The sequence below is a fragment of the Chionomys nivalis genome, chromosome 18 (genome assembly GCF_950005125.1).
Source record: "Chionomys nivalis chromosome 18, mChiNiv1.1, whole genome shotgun sequence".
Classification (NCBI taxonomy): Eukaryota; Metazoa; Chordata; class Mammalia; order Rodentia; family Cricetidae; genus Chionomys; species Chionomys nivalis.
Window position 1 is genome coordinate 21108893 of NC_080103.1, and position 17985 is coordinate 21126877.

Sequence of the window (17985 nt, forward strand, 5' to 3'; positions counted from 1 at the left end):
TCACCTAGGAATTTTTGAAATTCATTATCATAGACTTATCATTGACTGAAAAAATATCTCAAAGTCATAGTAGAAAACTGAAGTGTGTCTATTATATTATCCATGAGCAGGAAATAGTCATGAGAAAATGCATGTGATTTTGACCTTAATTTTACATTGCAAACACTTGTGCAGAACACACCATTCACTAAGAACTGAGAGTGGGGTTGGCTATAATTTTGATAGACACAATAGAACCATCAAATTCTATGAGCTAAAGAGGGATGTGTTTAAAATATTTGAGATCATAAACAAATGGCTTGATGACATTGATGTAAGGCCTATACATTTCCTCTAAAACTAAAACAATAAAAAGATCATATTCTATTGCTTTTAGATGTCAAAATGATGCTCAACATCACAAAAATGAAAATCAAACCCACAATGAGATACCACACCATGATCAGTAGGAGGGCTATTATTAAAAGTAAAACAGAAAAAGGCAATTGTTGATAATGTAATGAGCAGCTAGGGAAGAAGACAGGAAAGTAAATGAAGAATGTATTTAAAGGCCAAGAAAGTGACCCATCAACTCTGGTAGGTGCTTTAAGAAGAGGAAAGCGAACATTAGCTATTGGATCTGAAGACGAGTGATCCCAAGTGAAACGGGGAAACAAACTCCCTGCATAAACTTCCTGAGGCAGTGTATGTCCAGTGTCTTACAAGATTAGTAATCAGTTTGTATGGCTCCTCTAAGCGCAGGTCCAGGAATACAGGGACAACAAGCAACATGATGAGTGAATATGAGCTTCTGCTGCCCTAAACACTGGCTATAATGGTCGTACACCCTTAGTATTTTCTGTGGGCAAAGGCTATGGGATACTCTATTATGAAGACATAATGTATGCCATGTGCCTGTTGTAGTTCATCTGTCTAAAGTAAAAATCTAGGTCAATTTATATGCAGAGAAATTTCCTCCGTTTTTAACCACCAAAGTTCCATTTTAAACCACTGGGCCAGGCTAATAACAAAGGCAAGATTCACTAGGGAGGATTCTCTTCTAGCGCTTTGTTAACCAATGAGCAGCGTTTGACTAATTCACTGATATTCGTGATCATTCGTTAGTCATTCATTTATAGCTCATCATTCACAACCTTACTGAGTACAGGCATGCTAGTTAGGGCTGTATAGACCCATGAGCCATGATTCAAAGCCATGGAGCTGTGAGGCTTGAACACAAGTGAAAGCTGTGCGGTGGAAAAGAAGATGCCAGGAGGGAGGGAAAATAGGAGTAAGGAGGTGACAGGAATAGTCTAGGGAAAAGGAAAGAGCTGCAGATGTGGCCATAGCTTATCTGAAGCTGAGGGGAAGAACTTGGATTCTCCAGATGGGAACAAACAGAAGGTAGATGAAACAGAACCCAGAAAGACAAGAAACTTCAAAGCTTTGGAAAGTCAGAACAAGAACAGTGAGGAGGTTTACAAGAGCAAAGCCTGCCCAGGTAATAGCAGGATTGTTAGCAGAAGTCACAGTATTGACTATCATTCATTTACTCGGTTGATTAATGACACTTCCTGGGTGTTTGCCATGTGTCGGGCACTCTATATAGAAAGGACATTGTCATGTGTTGTTTAAGTTCAGCTATCTCATTTTATGTTTGCCAAGGCCCTGACAGAAAGATTTCTGTGTATAGACTCTGTAGTCTGTAGTGCGTGCCAGATCTTCTGAATGAGACTTGTAAAGAAGGAGACTGAACAGTGGCTTGGAGTGATTGTGTGACCTCTGGCTGCATACCCACAGTAGATCACAGAGGACAGTCCCGAGACCTAGATGACTCATAAGTGGAAGTTTGCTGTGCACTGTGAACCCTTCCCTGTTCACTCCACCATCCACCCTAGCTGCCTTCTAATCTGAAGTCATGGACAGTGCTTTACTCTCATTGGAGGCTATTGAGCAAAACCTCAGGGGATGGGAAGTAGGGAAACACGTGGAACACTTCTTTTCTCTTTCTTAAGGAACACAATTAGTTTGGCTCACCCTTAATCACAGTTCTCAATCCCAGCATTTGTGAGGCAGAGGCAGGAAGACCAGTTTGAGACCAGTCAGTCAGTCTGGGCTTCATTAGCAAGAACATGCCAATATATATGGTCCTTTTCCTCCTGGAACCTCAGTGGAACTCTGAAACACGGGTTGCTCCAACACTGAGGGAATGAGTGAACAGCCACAAGGCAGGATGCCCCACTCTCTAGGACTACCCCCAGTGGGACAAAAGCCTAGGCCCCTCCCCCAATTCCCTTGGTTTTTCTATCCAACCATCAGGGAGTTTCCTGTGGCTAGAATCCCCCCAAACCCAAACCCATCCAGCCACCATCCAAACTACTAGCCACACCCAGCCCCCAAAACTGCCTATCCTCCTGCAACCTTGATGGAACTCTGAGACACAGCTTACTCCAATACTGAGGGGGCTTAAGAAGGACAAAAAGCTTGCTACAACACTGAGGGGATTAAGAGAGCACCAGAGAGCAAACCAAGAGAGAAGACCAAGAGACCAGGCATTAGAGACCTCAGAGGCTTTCTGAGATAGATATTGACAGTACAGAGCAGACCAAGAAAAACTCCCAAACACTCAGACAGCCACAGCAAGGATTGGACCAAGATGCAAAGACACTGCCAGCCTCATTTGAAGGAAGAGATGGGTAGGCGCCAATGCAAGAATTCCTCCAACAACCTAAAAAGCAACATAGTGACACCAGAACCCAGTAGTCACACAACAGGAAGACTTGATTATCCTAACCCAGAAAAAGTAGAAGAAAACAACTTTAAATGTAACTTTATGAAAATGATAGTGACCTTTAAAGAGGAAATGAGAAACTCCCTTAAAGAAATGGAGAAGAAGACAAACAAAAAATCGGAAGAAATTAATACATCCCTCAAAGGAAACCAAGAAAAAACAAACAGGTGAACGAAACAGTTCAAGACTTGAATACTGAAATAGAAGTAATAAAGAAAACACAAACCGAGGAATACTGGAAATGGAAAATCTGCGTAAACAAACAGGAACTACAGAGACAAGTATAACCAACAGAATACAAGAGATGAAAGAAAGAATCTCAGGCACTGAAGATACTATAAAGGAAATAGACTCATTGGTCAATGAAAACATTAAATCCAACAAATTCTTTTTTTTTTTTAACATTTGGCAACACTTCAATGTTTATTGTGCTCACTTGTTCTTGGAACCATAGGAGACCAAAATTTTAACCACCAGGGAATGGTAAATTGCTTGTAAAATGTACATACTTTGCAATCAGATATTTCTGATAGACTGAAATTGAAAATTGTCTAAACTGAACTTTTGCCTTTCTTAATGAGTTTCTTGTTCTACAAAAAACCGCTTTCTATAAATACATTATTCCTAAAGCTGAAGACAAGGAAATGAATGAAAAAGGGGGATCATAGAACATATATTTTCATGGCACCAACACATGGCTATAGAAAGAATATTAAACCTATCATTAACAAAATTGCAAACTTTTTTTTGTTTGTTTGTTTGGTTTTTTTGGTTTTTTTAAGACAGGGTTTCTCTGTAGCTTTGGTGCCTATCCCGGAACTAGCTCTTGTAGACCAGGCTGGCCTCGGACTCCCAGAGATCCGCCTGCCTCTGCCTCCCGAGTGCTGGGATTAAAGGTGTGTGCCACCACTGCCTGGCTGCAAACAAACTGTTTTCGATCCTAATACATGAACTGGCTTTGTGGGAGCTTAGCCTGTTTGAACGCTCACCTTCCTGGACGTAGATAGAAGGCCTTCGTCTTCCCGCAGGGCAGGGAATTTGGACTGCTCTTCATTATCGAGAGGGAGGGGGAATGGTGTGGGGGGAGGAGAAGAGGAGTGGGGATAGGGGGAGGGGACTGGGGGGAGGGGGCAATATTTGGGAGGAGGGGAGGGAAATGGGAAATGGGGAGCAGGTGGAAATTTTAATTAAAAAAGAATAAAAAATAAATAAATAAATCCAACAAATTCTTAACATAAAACATCCAGGAAATCTGGGATACCATGAAAAGACCAAACCTAAGAATAATAGGGGTAGAAGAGGGAGAACTTCAGCTCAAAGGCACAGAAAATATAACAAAATCATAGAAGAAAACTTTCCCAACCTAAAGAAGGATATCCCTATGAAGGTACAAGAAACATACAGGACACCAAATAGACTGAATCAAAAAAAAAAAAACCATCCCCTCACCATATAATAATCAAAATACAAAACATATAGAATAAAGAAAGAATATTAAGAGCTGCAAAGGAAAAACGTCAAGGTAAACCTATCAGAATTACACCCGACTTCTCAATGGAAACCATGAAAGCCAAAAGGTCTTGGACAGATGTGCTGCAGACACTAAGAGACTATGGATGCAAGGCCAGACAACTCAACCCAGCAAAGTTTTTTTTTTTTGAAAAAAATTTCTGCCTCCTCCCCACCTCCCATTTCCCACCCCCCTACTCCTCTCCCCCTCCCCCCACTCCTTTCTCCTTCCCTCTCAGTCCAAAGAGCAGTCAGGGTTCCCTGCTCTGTGGAAAGTCCAAGGTCCTCCATCCAGGTCTAGGAAGGTGAGCATCCAATCAGGATAGGCTCCCACAAAGCCAGTTCATGAAGTAAGATCAAAACCCAGTGCCATTGTCCTTGGCTTCTCATCAGCCCTCATTGTCTGCCATGTTCAGAGAGTCCGGTTTGATCACATGCTTTTTCAGTCCCAGTCCAGCTGGCCTTGGTGAGCTCCCAATAGATCAGCTCTACTGTCTCAGTGGGTGGGTGCACCCCTCGCAGTCCTGACTTCCTTGCTCATGTTCTCCCTCCTTCTGCTCCTCATTTGGACCTTGGGAGCTCATTCCAGTGCTCCAGTGTGGGTCTCTGTCTCTATCTCCACCCATCACCAGATGAAGGTTCTAAGGTGATATGCAAGATATTCATCAGTATGGCTATAGGATAGGGCCATTTCAGGTTCCCTCTCCTCAGCTGCCCAAGGAACTAACTGGGGACATCTCCCTGGACACCTGGGAGCCCCTCTAGGGTCAAGTCTCTTGCCAACCCTAAAATGACTCCCTTAATTAGGATATATACTTCCCTGCTCCCATATCCACCCTTTCTTTATTCCAATCATCCCATTCCTCCCAGCTCCCCCCATCCTTCCCTTCTCACTTTCCTCTCCCCATTTGATGGAGGAAGGTCATTGGTTAAAAAATAAAGAAACTGCTTGGCCCTCATAGGTTAGAAAATAGGTGGGTGGAGTAAACAGAACAGAATGCTGGGAGGAAGAGGAAGTGAGCTCAGAGGCCTTAGCCCTGCTCTCTGGGGCAGATGCGATGAAGCTCCGACCCAGGATGGACATAGGCTAGAATCTTCCCGGTAAGCGCACCTTGGGGTGCTACACACATGAATAGAAATGGGCCAAGCAGCGTTTAAATGAATACAGTTTGTGTGTTGTTATTTTGGGGCATAAGCTAGCTAGGCGACCAGGAGCTGGGACTGCAGGAACACAGCCTGCAGCTCCCTCTACACCCATTTCCCCTTACCCCCATCCCACCCCACCCCCAAGTTCCCAATTTTTGCCCGGCAATCTTGTCCACTTCCAATATCCAGGAGGCTGACTATATATTTTTCTTTGGGTTTACCTTCTTATTTAGTTTCTCTAGGATCACAAATTATAGGCTCAATGTCCTTTATTTATGAGCTCCCAAAGTCCAGTTGAAGAGTGGAAGGTGTGAGAATATGAGCAAGGAGGTCAAGACAATGATGGATTCACCCACTGAAACAGTTTTCCTGAGCTAATGGAAGCTCACCAACTCCAGCCAGACTGGGAAGGTACAAACATAGAACCAAACTAGTTCCTCTAAATGTGGTTGACAGTTGCATGGCTGTGAAGACTGAGGGGTCACTGGCAGTGGCACCAGGATTTATCCCTACTGCATGTACTGGCTTTTTGGTATCCTATTCTTTTTGGATGTAGATAGACCTTGCTCAGCTTAGATATAGTAGGGAGGGCCTTGGACCTTCCACAAGGCAATGTGCCTAACCCTCTCTGAAGATTGGATGGGGGTGGAAGGGTATGTGGAGGAAATGGGAGGAGGCAAGAGGGAGTGGGAACTCAGATTGGTATTTTTTTAAAATCTAATAAATTAAAAAACAAAAAATATGAAGGGGTTGAGAAGAAAGGAAAAGAGAAAATGTGTTAGTGAGGATGTGAAGAAATTGGAGCATATTTTCTCTGTTGATGGGGATGTAAAACGGTGTAGATGCTATGGAAAACAGAACAGCATAGCCTCAGAAAAATTAAAAATAGAATTACCATATGATCTATCTATTTCTGAGTGTGTACCCAGAATAACCATAAATCAGAGGCTCAAGCAGACACTTGTATTTGCATGCTCATGGCAGTATTACTCATAGTACCCAGAAGACAAGTGGATGAAGTTCACATGTCTTCATCCCAGAGCATTAACCACCAAGGGTCAATAGCCAGGAATGACCCAGCATCCTTTTGAAGCTCAGTGCCTCCTTTCTTCATTTCTTTTTCTCTGATATATTTGTTGCAAATATGTTCAGTGGTGTTGAGTCCTTCACCAGCTATCTGGTGGCCTGATTGGCCCCCAAACATTGTGGGGAACTGTAGATACCCCACAGGTCTTTCTTTGGCCCATCTTCCAACTGATCAAGGGTGTCCTTCTTATGTATGCATGTGAAGGTTACTCATGTTCCCAAAAGAATGTTCTTCTTGCCCCCAGGCTTACCATTTAACTGATCCAAAAAAATGTTTATTAGAGACAGTGTCAGATAATCAGAATCATGAAAAAAAGAACAGAAATTTGTCAAGAAAACTGGGGAATTTTAGGTACAAGGAAGAGGAAAAGGAGGAGGAAGAGGAAAAGGAAGAAAAAAAAGAGGAGTAGAGAAGGAGGAAGAGGAGGAGGAGGAGGAGGAGGAAGAGGAAGAGGAAGAGGAAGAGGAAGAAGAAGAAGAAGAAGAAGAAGAAGAAGAAGAAGAAGAAGAAGAAGAAGAAGAAGAAGAAGAAGAAAAGACATAAACATTAAATTTGAAAGTTATCAGAGACTCTAAAAAGAGTAAGTTTTTTTTCCAGAGATAGAGTTGCCTGTTCTGGAAAGAGATAGATAGATAGATAGATAGATAGATAGATAGATAGATAGATAGATAGATAGATAGATAGATAGATACATACATACATACATACATACATACATACATAGATATATAGATAGATACATAGATAGATAGACCAGGCTATCTTCGAACTCACATAAATCCACCTGCCTCTCCCTCCTGAGTGTTCAGATTTAAAGACATGAGCCACCACCACCAGGCAAGAGCAAATATTTTAACTGTAGTTAAAACAGGAATGTCAGTTTAGTTGGCTCAGATCAAGCCTGCTGAGATGTTTGGAGTACAGTATCCCTAAGTGCCTCATTGGTTTATTCCTGTGGGTTAATTCCCACATCTCTGCCTTGGTGCCAGAGTGGGGAGACTGGAATGAAGAGCCAATTTGGCTCTTACTGACATTAGTGGATCCTGTTCATTTAGACTATAGATAAATTTTAGAGATTGTGTTGAACCAAACAAGACTAGATCATGCATAGTTACATACGTGCATATTTATATGTATATATATAAATGTACATATATATGTATATATATATGTGTGTGTACATATATATGTATATATATGTGTGTGTATATATATATAAATGGCTGTCTGAGTACTGAGAATAGTACAAGGGGTACAGTGCAATTATGCATCACATAACATTTGAGTCAGTTGTGGGTCACATTTATGTCAGGGCCCATATTATACTTAAGCTGAAATGTTCCTTCCTCTAATGATGTCATAAGCATAGTGACATCACAATCTAAGGCAATGCTTTAGTCACCTGTTAGAGGTGTTGCTGGTTTGTATAATTAGTGCTATGGCACCACTCTCATATAACTGTATATAGTATATAATCCTTGGCAATCACAAAAATGACTGTTTTGGTTTGTATTTTTCTACTGTACTTTTTTAGTCTTAGAGTTCACTCCTTCGTTTATAGAAAGAAAACAGCTCTGAAAAACAATGTGCTGTATTACCTCTGACGTCATTCCTCACAGCTTGAGGATCATTCTCTCTTACATTTGACTTAACTGTGTGTTGTTTGGTTCACCTTGGCCTCTAAATGAACAGGCTCTAGTGCTAAGGTTGTTGGTTAGGGACCATGGTGAGTGATTGACTTAGAAACAAAACTAAACATGGTTAGGGACCATGAAGTACAAAATCAAAGATGGTTATTTTTCTCTAGTCAGGCATGGCCCATTTAGCTATGATCTTGAAGAAGAATTGCTAAACGTCAGAAGCTGTGAAGTCACTGAAGGTAACAACACAAACAAAGCTTCAAGAAGAGCCCATATCAGACGTGCAGGAACTTCTGATGACCTGAGCTGACGGCCAGGCACTGAGCTGCATCAGCACCAAGACCATAAGGACAACGCAGAGTGTTGTTTCAGTGCTAAAAGAAAGGGCAGGCCTGATTTTGATCTTGAATATGGTGCAAATATTGGGTGATTTAAGAGATTCTGGACTCATTATTCTGTGAGTTAATGTGAAACAGTTAAAAAAAAAACTTTGGGAAACTCAAGATAATCTGCTTGTGAGATGGAATTCCTTTCCAGAAGAAATCTGCAGCATGGATGAGACCTCCTTATTCTGGCATGGATGCATGAAAGACTAGGTTTGCAACAAGCTATTCGTCTACTTTGTGTAAATACTCTGGGATATTCACATAAGGACACAATAGCGTAAGGGTGAAATTCTCAGCACTCACTCCTGTCACACAACACCTTACGGAAGTTTCTATTGAGCTGCTGTCTGGCTATTGCCATTATTAGAAATTCCATGAAACCAACTGGCAGAGCAGGAAGAGGGATTTGGATTCACCTGAATTTGGAACACCAGGAAGAATCAGCTAGGGGTTTTCCTCCACAGCCCCCACAATCTACCAGAGACTGATCGCTGTGGGAGGCCTATTTTTGGCGCTACAGTAGAAGACAGACAGTAGCAAAATTGAACCACATTCTATCCAGACTGCTTCTTCTTCTGGACATTTCTGTTTCTTCTTCGGTTGAGACTTAAAATGATGTGGTTCGTCTTTGCTGAGAAGTCCTCCTGGACTAAGCCAAGAGCTTCGCTTTCAGGCCTCCATTGTCTGTCTACTACAGGGGAAGACCCCCATGGTGCACAGGGGAATAGCTCCCTCAGGCAGCATGTAGCAGGGGAAGAGCATCATCATGGAGCATGCAGCAGAGAAGAGTCCCATCATGCAGCAAAAGAAGAGCCCCATCGTGAGTCTGGCAGCTGAAAGGAGGCTGTGCTCTCTACTGTAGCTGGCTGGGGTTAATCCTCTAGGCCAGAGAATTTGCCTGTGAGTCTTCAAATAAGATCCTGAAATCCAAGATCCATCTCTCTGTCGAGAAAGTGTCACCCAACCCCTTTACATTTAAAAGAAAAGCTGTCTTTCCCAGGACCATGGAAATAGTTGGTAGAACTTTGAGCAGCACGGCCTTTTCTTTGGACAAAACTTCAGATTAATTTTATGAGAATATTAGAATATTCCCAATATGTAACACTGAGAATGACATCTTACTCCAGCAATTTTGTCACAACATTTCATAAAAACAGCACCAATGCGAGTTGTGAAGTTGGTATCCTCATCCTTGTCTTTAGATGAGGAAGCAGGAGGAACCATGGTGCTGAGACCCAAGGCTTGTATCATTTCCCACTCACCAGCAAGTGGCGCTGTTATCCACCATGTTCCCTGGAAGTTGGCTTTGTTTTTATTTTATTTTATGTTGTTTTTCTACTTCTGTGGTTCTGACATTCTGTGGTTCCCTCTGATGGGGGAATGTTACGTTGTTCTAGTTGTGGTTTTGTTTTGTTTCTTTTCTTCCTTCTTTATCTAGCTGAGAGTTCTCTGTTTTCTCCCTTTTTTCTGCCTGTAAGGTTGCCAAATCTTAATGATTCTGTCTGAAATGTATATCTCAAATCTTTCTTCTCCCTTTTTCATTTTAGACTTCTAAAGAATATCAAATACATACATGGAAAATGCAAACAATTATAAGTTTCAAAAAAGAACACTATGTAGCAAGCCCCATCTCACAGTCCTGCTCCCGAGAGACAGAGACACTACGTAAACCTGCAAATTAATACAAATCTCAACTCGAAGAAATCTGAAACACAGCTGCTCCTTGACTTCCACAGAAGGTTGAAGCCAGGTTAATCCATCATAGCTTGAAAAACATCTTCAGTCAGAGTACATTTAAAGCACTTAAAAAGACGGGCTTCGGAACAACTGAATTAGCCTACAGCTGAGTGAAATCATCTAACACAAAGTCTGCTTCATAGCACATTGCTGTATACATCCTGTCTGTGCACAGATGAGTGGGTGTTTTGTAGACATGATGGCATGTGAAAACAGAAAACAAAATATCCAAGAACCTTGGTATCAGAGCTCATGGCTGTGTACCCATAACCTATGATGAGCAATGATATGGAGCTTCAAATCATGACTGCTGCTAAACATTTCAAGAAATTGTCCTATTCTAATTGGAGAGCCCCAAAATGTCAAATTAAAAGTACAGTTTTTATTTAATAAGTATCACTGTCACACGATTGTAAGTCAGAGACAGCAGCATGGGATTGGAATAGTGTTCTCTAGAGCCATTCACTGTTAAAAAAAAAAAAAACTCAATAGTCATCATAGATAATAATATAGTTGATGTGAAACCATTTTCAATTCTTTTAGATATGTCAGCTAGTATTTGTCTTCATAATCTACATAATAAGCGTGTAGTATTTGCCCAAGATTTTTCAATATAGTTGTGTGCTGATGTCCCAATGTAAGGCTATTTGACTTCCTCAAGCTCCCCACAAGGCTTCCCCCCAAGGCTTTTCTTCCTGATCCTCTCTGTATAGTTACATTGTAATTTTCTTCATACCAACAGTCAACATTTACCTTGTCAGAATCCTGTACTCAATATCCACTTCTGAGTCCCACAATAGTGGGCATTGCTCTGATTGCTTCCTTCTGCAACCTTCAATTTTTAGCATAGTTACCACTGGCCTCCTTGTCTTTTCAGTTCCCTTAGTAATCTGCTTATCAAAAACTGCCTGTATCTTCTCCTTACTCATTTCCTCCAACAGCTTCTCAAATACAGCCTCTGATTGTGCCATTGTTTTTCTTAAAAATGTACCTCCTCCACCTTTGGCACAACTGCTCTGTAGATCACTTCCTTTCTGAATCAGTGACATAGTCACTATCTTGAAAGCCCCTTCAGATATGCACTCAAACCCAGCCTGAGAATCCCTTTCACTTCTCGCTTGACAGCATCCTGTCTGTCGTGGTTTTCATGTCTTTGTTGTTGTTGAATGGAGTATGTTGTCCTAAGTTTTTTTGAGACCCTACACCTTGGAGGTAACTTTGCTGAAAATACTGTTTGTTTAAAATGTATCTGTGGTGCATGTTAGTGATTTGGACAATCATATATTCCCAGGCAGGAAGTGATGCTTCTTTATAATACTGCAAATAATTCTCCACTAATGTCTGCTTTCCAGAACAGGTGCAGACTACTGGAGCTTGGTAAGTAGCCTGTCTTTTGCCTTTGGAACATGCTTCTATTTTCTTTATCCCTAGGGTACTGAAATCTCATAAGGATGTGTCCTGGTGAGGCCTTTTAATAAGTTCTATTTTGAGGGAATGGCTTTTGAAATTTTAATCTAAATATCTATGGTTGTCATTTTCCAAAAAGCTAACAGGACTGGGAGACAGCTCACCAGCTAAAACACACAGTTGCAGTGTAAGCATGAAAACCAGAGTTCCGATCCCCAGAACCCACATAAGAAGTTGGGTGGCCATGCTGCCACCCCGCCCCCCAAAACTACAGCAAAGATGGAATCGTGAAACTAAGCCAAACAAGTAGCCCAACCAGGGAATTCTGAGCTTACCTGAGGGACCTTGCCGCATGAATTAGGTGGAGAGCCACTGAGGAAGACTACTGAAATCAGTTTTGAGACTCCACAACCATGTGTAAATATGCAAGTGCATCCATGCATACACATGCACTAGCATACCACAAATACACATATACACAAATGCACACCTTACACACATACATGTCTTAAGAACTTTATCAAATATGTCTTTGATGATTCTATTTTATCCACTTTCTTTTTTTCCCTCTTGAGTAGTTTCTGTTAGTTGGTATTGGAATCTTCCAGTGTATATATCTTTTTTCTTATTATTTGTATCATTGTGTTCTGTTCTCAATGAAGTTTCTTTGCTTCTTAAAAATTGTCAATTTTAGTTATATTATGAGTTTGTATGAGCACATTTCAGTTCATTAAGTTACCTTTTAAGCATTTTTGTCTCTGGGGATATTAATATTTTCTTTAAAGGAAATTTCTGTCGATTTTTTGGAGTTCTTTCTCCCTTTCAAATTTTTGTTTCATTTTCTATTATATATGTATGATAGATATGTGTGAGTGTGGGCGCATTCATATGTAAGCCAGAGGACATCCTCTAGGAGTTGCTCCCTTTCCATGGTAGATCCCAAGGATCAAACTCAGGATGTCAAACTTTCTCAACAATACTCTTACCCACTGAGCCATTTTGCTGGCTCTTACTCTTTCATGTTGTAAGCCTTTCTAGAATATCTAGCTTCCCTGCTTTCAGCCTGTGTTTAAGAATGAGACACTAAAGGACTGAGGTGAAGCCCCCTGCGACTGGGTGAGGCTCGATGACTTACAGCCCAGTTTACCTACATCCAGCTTAAGACTGATGACCTTACTGAGTTCTGTGTGCATGAGCATAAGTATTTCTTCCTCTACAGAAAAGTCATTGAAATTCCCAGAGATGCTCTAACATCTTCTGTTAGGTTTATAAGCATGAAAAAATGTCCTGCAGACAAAGAAAGGTGTCCGGTGCCTCCTAACTCTTCTCTTATAATTCGTCCTTCACTTCTAACTAAATGTGACTATATCCTTCCCCAAGTCAAGAACCTTTAGTGACTACCCACACAAACAAAACTGGATTCTTCCCACCTAGGTTTAAACCACCTTTTCCTATCTTATTTATCTCTCTATTTATAAACTATTTTGCAATAAGTATCTACTGAAAAGTTATCATGTTCCAGGATCATACAAAGTCTACATGAACACAAGATGGAAATAGAAACTTCAGTCCTCCATTAGATCTTGTGGAATGAATGGATGAATTGATATATGAATGACAACTCTTCCCTTTACATGGCATAAGCGTCCCATACCCATGCCTGTCTGCTAAAAATTCTAATTCCACTCATTTATAGTCAACCTCAAGCCACAAATCTCCTCTAACTCACGATGAGATTAGTTTAGTCATCTCCATCTCCCCCACTCTCTTAGTCACCTTCTTTATGTTGGTATTTAAATACTGAATCTAGATTAGTTTGAATATGCTTATAGGCATGCTGATGGAGAAGATCTCCTGAGTGGCAGGAACCACGATGATATCTCATGATATGTTTAAAAAAACATACATTTTGCATAAGGCAAGAACCCATTAAAATGTGCTGAAAGTCAGTGTCTCTGTTACCAAATTCAAGGGAGAAATGTTCTGTTGGTTATATAAGTGAGACTGAATTGCTTTATTCTTTCTCTTGACATTCAAATGATGGAGGTGGGTCTTGTATTAATCTGTTGCTTTCATTGGTTAATTAATAAAGAAAACTGCTTGGCTCTGATAGGACAGAAAATTAGATAGGCGGAGTAAACAGAACAGAATGCTGGGAGAAAGAAGCCGAGTCAGGGAGTCGCCATGATTCTCCCACTCCAGACTGACGCAGGTTAAGATCTTTCCTGGTAAGCCAGCTCGTGGTGCTACACAGAATATTAGAAATGGGTTAGATCAATATGTAAGAGCTAGCCAATAAGAGGCTGGAGCTAATGGGCCAAGCAGTGTTTAAAAGAATACAGTTTCCGTGTAATTATTTCGGGGCATAAGCTAGCCATGTGGGCGGCTGGGTGCTGGGGACGCAGCCCTGCCTCTAATATTACAACATTCAAACATTTATTAACCTACTTTGGGCAAGGCCCTGTGCCATACACTGCAGTTACAAAGATGAAGAAGGAACAGGTATGTCCTGAAATGGCTCACAGAGAAGCAAACAATGTACAGGAGTGTAAACAATTACAAAAGCATGGGTCTGGCCATTAACTGTGCTGGGACCAAGGTGGTAAAAACTAAGATCCTGTCTAAGAAAAAAAGTAAGATGTTATAACCAGCAAAGATGTGAAGGACAAATGGAAGAAACGGCCCCAAGAGAAAAAAATAATATAAAGAAAAACTTAATAAATGTTATTTTTCATTTTTGCCTCTATTGGAGGAGAAAACTCAGAAATATATTAAATATTTAGTAAACCAATATTCAAATATTTATTGCAGATCTATGGTATGAGGTTAAATAGATAGTTTTAGTATAGATAGTCTAAAAAATAGATAAAGGGGCAGAACACTTCAAATAGGAAAAGGATTTTATGCAAAATTGCTATAATTTAGTCCAGATTCATTTTAATGGCCTCTAAATTCAAAGAAAAAGCTTAGAGAAGAACACATATAGATAACATATCCATTAGTCAGTTTCTCTGGAGCATCGACTGTCCCAGGGAACATTTGGCAGGAGCTGCACTGCAATCAGTTACTGTTCGGATTTTCTGATGAAGAGTCGGAAATGTTATTCTTCTGAATTGTTGATTGAAGGGAGATTCACATGTTTTACATACCAGATGTGCAGGAGTTGAGGCCAGCTGCCTAGGCTGGATGAAGGGCCTGATTTACATTCTCTCTCAGAAGCAGGGCCATGTACTTCTCAAAGTGGCTGTGGAAAGGGGGGGGTGGGCATGTGCAGCACACACACATTTAATATTTAATTCATGCCAGGCACCAATCTAGACACTGTACAGCATCTACTTTGCTTTTCATATTATGGAGATGCCTGGTGAGACAGAAAATATTTTTTTATGCTCTAGCATTTATTTAGATTTATTTATGTTAGCAGGGATGATGCCAGCCAGCGCTCACTGGAAACGCAACAGTCACCTTGGAACACACTTTCTGTTTAGAGAAGAGTTATTTGAGTAGCCTCTCATGTTTATGTTAAATGTAAGACAAGCTGGCGTTCCGTCCCCAAGGAATGTTATGTAACAGCACCTGCTTCGTGCATGGCCATGTGGTCTCTCCTAATTTCTTTGAGTTTTGGGAGCTCAGAAGTGCAAAGGAACTAAGCAAATTTGAATTATGTCAAAAAGCTCCAGGAAACAAAGTGGTGGGAATCGAGGTCCTATATTCTGAAGTTTAGCTTTCTTTAAAGAGATGTTCCTGAAGGCTCCACTCCACAAAGTAGGCTTCTCTTTTCTGTAGGACCTGGATGGGGGCAGGCCTAGAAGAGGTGCTTGATCCATATTTGTCAAATAACTTTCAGCCCTTAATTCCCCAGTCTAGGCTTCTGCTCCCCGATTTGCGTATTAAAGTGCAATTATTCTTTTTTTTTTATTAATTCTCCCTTCACTAATCTTCCTAAAATAACTATCGAAAAGCTTGAGCAGATGTCAGTCCCTTCATCTATTAACAGTCAACTGAAAATTGCTCGAGCAATGTCCCCAAATAGAAAATGATATCCGTCTTTGTTATAACCAAATAATGTAAAACTTAGTCATCTAATATTTAGGCCAAGTAGTTTAATAAGCCAAACAGATGTTAAAATGATACTTTTAAAACTTCACTATTGGAATTGTGTCTCCTGTCAGTAGATCCTATTTCTGATTTTATACTAGATATCTATGGAGTAGTCTATTATAAATTGGTTATTTGGATTAGGCATAACATTTGTAAAAATATTTCAAGTTTTTAACTTGGGATTTAGCTGACTTTAAGTCAAAGTATTTTAAAATAAATACCATCATTAGTTTAATGGTTTTTGTAAACAGAGACTGCACTTATGTTTCCCAACCGTCCAGACCCGAATAATCACACAGAAACTATATTAATTACAACACTGTTTGACTGATGTCTCAGGCATATTTCTAGCTAGCTCTTCCATCTAAATTAACCTATTTCTATTAATCTATGTATCACCACAAAGCTGTGGCTTACTGGTAAGATTCTGGCATCTTTTTCCTTTGGCAGCTACATGGCATCTCCATGACTCTGCCTTCTTTTCTCCTCTATCTCTGCTATGATTTCCCGTCTTGCTCTATTCTGCCCTGCCATAGTCAAAGCAACTTCTTTTTTAACCAATGGTAATAAAACATATTCACAGCATACAGAGGGAAATCCCACATGAGGTTTTGGTAGTTTCTATAAATCCAGGAGAAAGTTAGACAGAATTGATTTTAGACTACCAATACTGTGTTAAACTAATGTTTGAAATAAATGTTTTAGTTCAATTCAAAATACATTCATTATCAACTATGTGCCAGGCATCATGATACAAGCAAGAAAAAACATGGCACATGATTCCTGCCCCTAAGAAGGCAATATCCTCCCAGGGAGAAACAGGTGACTAAGGGATGACTACAATGTAGAGTCATATTTAAGGGGTTGATCTTTCATAGGATGATGATAATGCCCATTAATTACAAATGAGAGTAAAAGGTATAAATTCTCTAGATATACAGGGTTTCTCTTTAGAAGTATAAAATGGTTTGTTCCATACTATTCTTTTCTTGTTTTTTTTTTTTCTTTTGTTTTTGTATTTTGAGAAAGGGTTTCTCTGTGTAACAGCCCTAGCTGTCCTAGAACTCACTTTGTAGACCAGGCTGGCCATGAATTCACAGAAATCCTCCTGTCTCTGCCTCTCAAGTTCTGGGATTAAAGGAATACACCACCACCTCCTGGTTCCATATTATTCTTTATCTACTTGATCCCTCAACTACTATTGTGTATGTGGTCATGTTTAGGACAATAACATTAGGGTTTAAAATGAGCTTCAAAAATCATTGGTGAGTCTCAGTCTTATTTAGAACATCTGTCTGAAGGACTGAGATGAACAGTGAAGGGTGCACAATCAATAGCCAATAATCTTTGTCTTCTTGATTAAGATCTAAGAAACATTTTCTCTCTAGTTGTCTTAGAGACTATCACAAATACTTTAAAATGCTATAATATCTTAGCTGTGTTTTCATCTTTTGGTCTTTGAAAACGTAATCAATGAAGAAAAATCTTCTGATAATATACAGTAGAAATTATGTTATTCTTTCAGGCAATTCCTCTATACTACTATGTCAAGCAAAATATCTCTTTTAAAAATAAAATTTAGGGAGTGTTTTCATTTTTCTGCTATTATGACTTTTTAAGTATGTTCCAGGAACACTGTGCTAAACTTTTCCAACCTGTATTACGCCAATTATGCTCAGGACAATTGTATAAAGAAGCTGTATAACCACCAGGATATAAGGTTTCTATAGACAGAGATTCTCCTTGCTTTCTCCCCCATAGTGGAGAATGGAGCTTAGTATTACACAGCTGCTCATAATATTTGTGAACTAAATCAAACTATGGTAGACCAGATGTCAAAATCACACAGTTAACAAAGAGTAACTTCGGACTCAACTCAGATGTATCTGGTTTCAGGGACTCTGTTTCTAACCTCTGAGCTCTGTTGTTTACCCAGACTTGAAGTCAACTTTGAACAGAGGAAATATCAGAAAGCCCCAGAGGCTTGGGATGAAAACTGGACTAGCTATTCTTTGTAAGAAGCTAGACTCAGCTGAGGATCAGTCCTGCTGTAAAGAAGACCAGAGGCTAATTAGTCTACAGATTCCCACAAATTTGGAGACTTTGGAGTTACATTGCAAAAAGCTATCGATATCTGTATTAATGCACTTAAGTGGTACTTGAGATTTAGCAATAACTAGGCAATTTATATCTACGGATTCA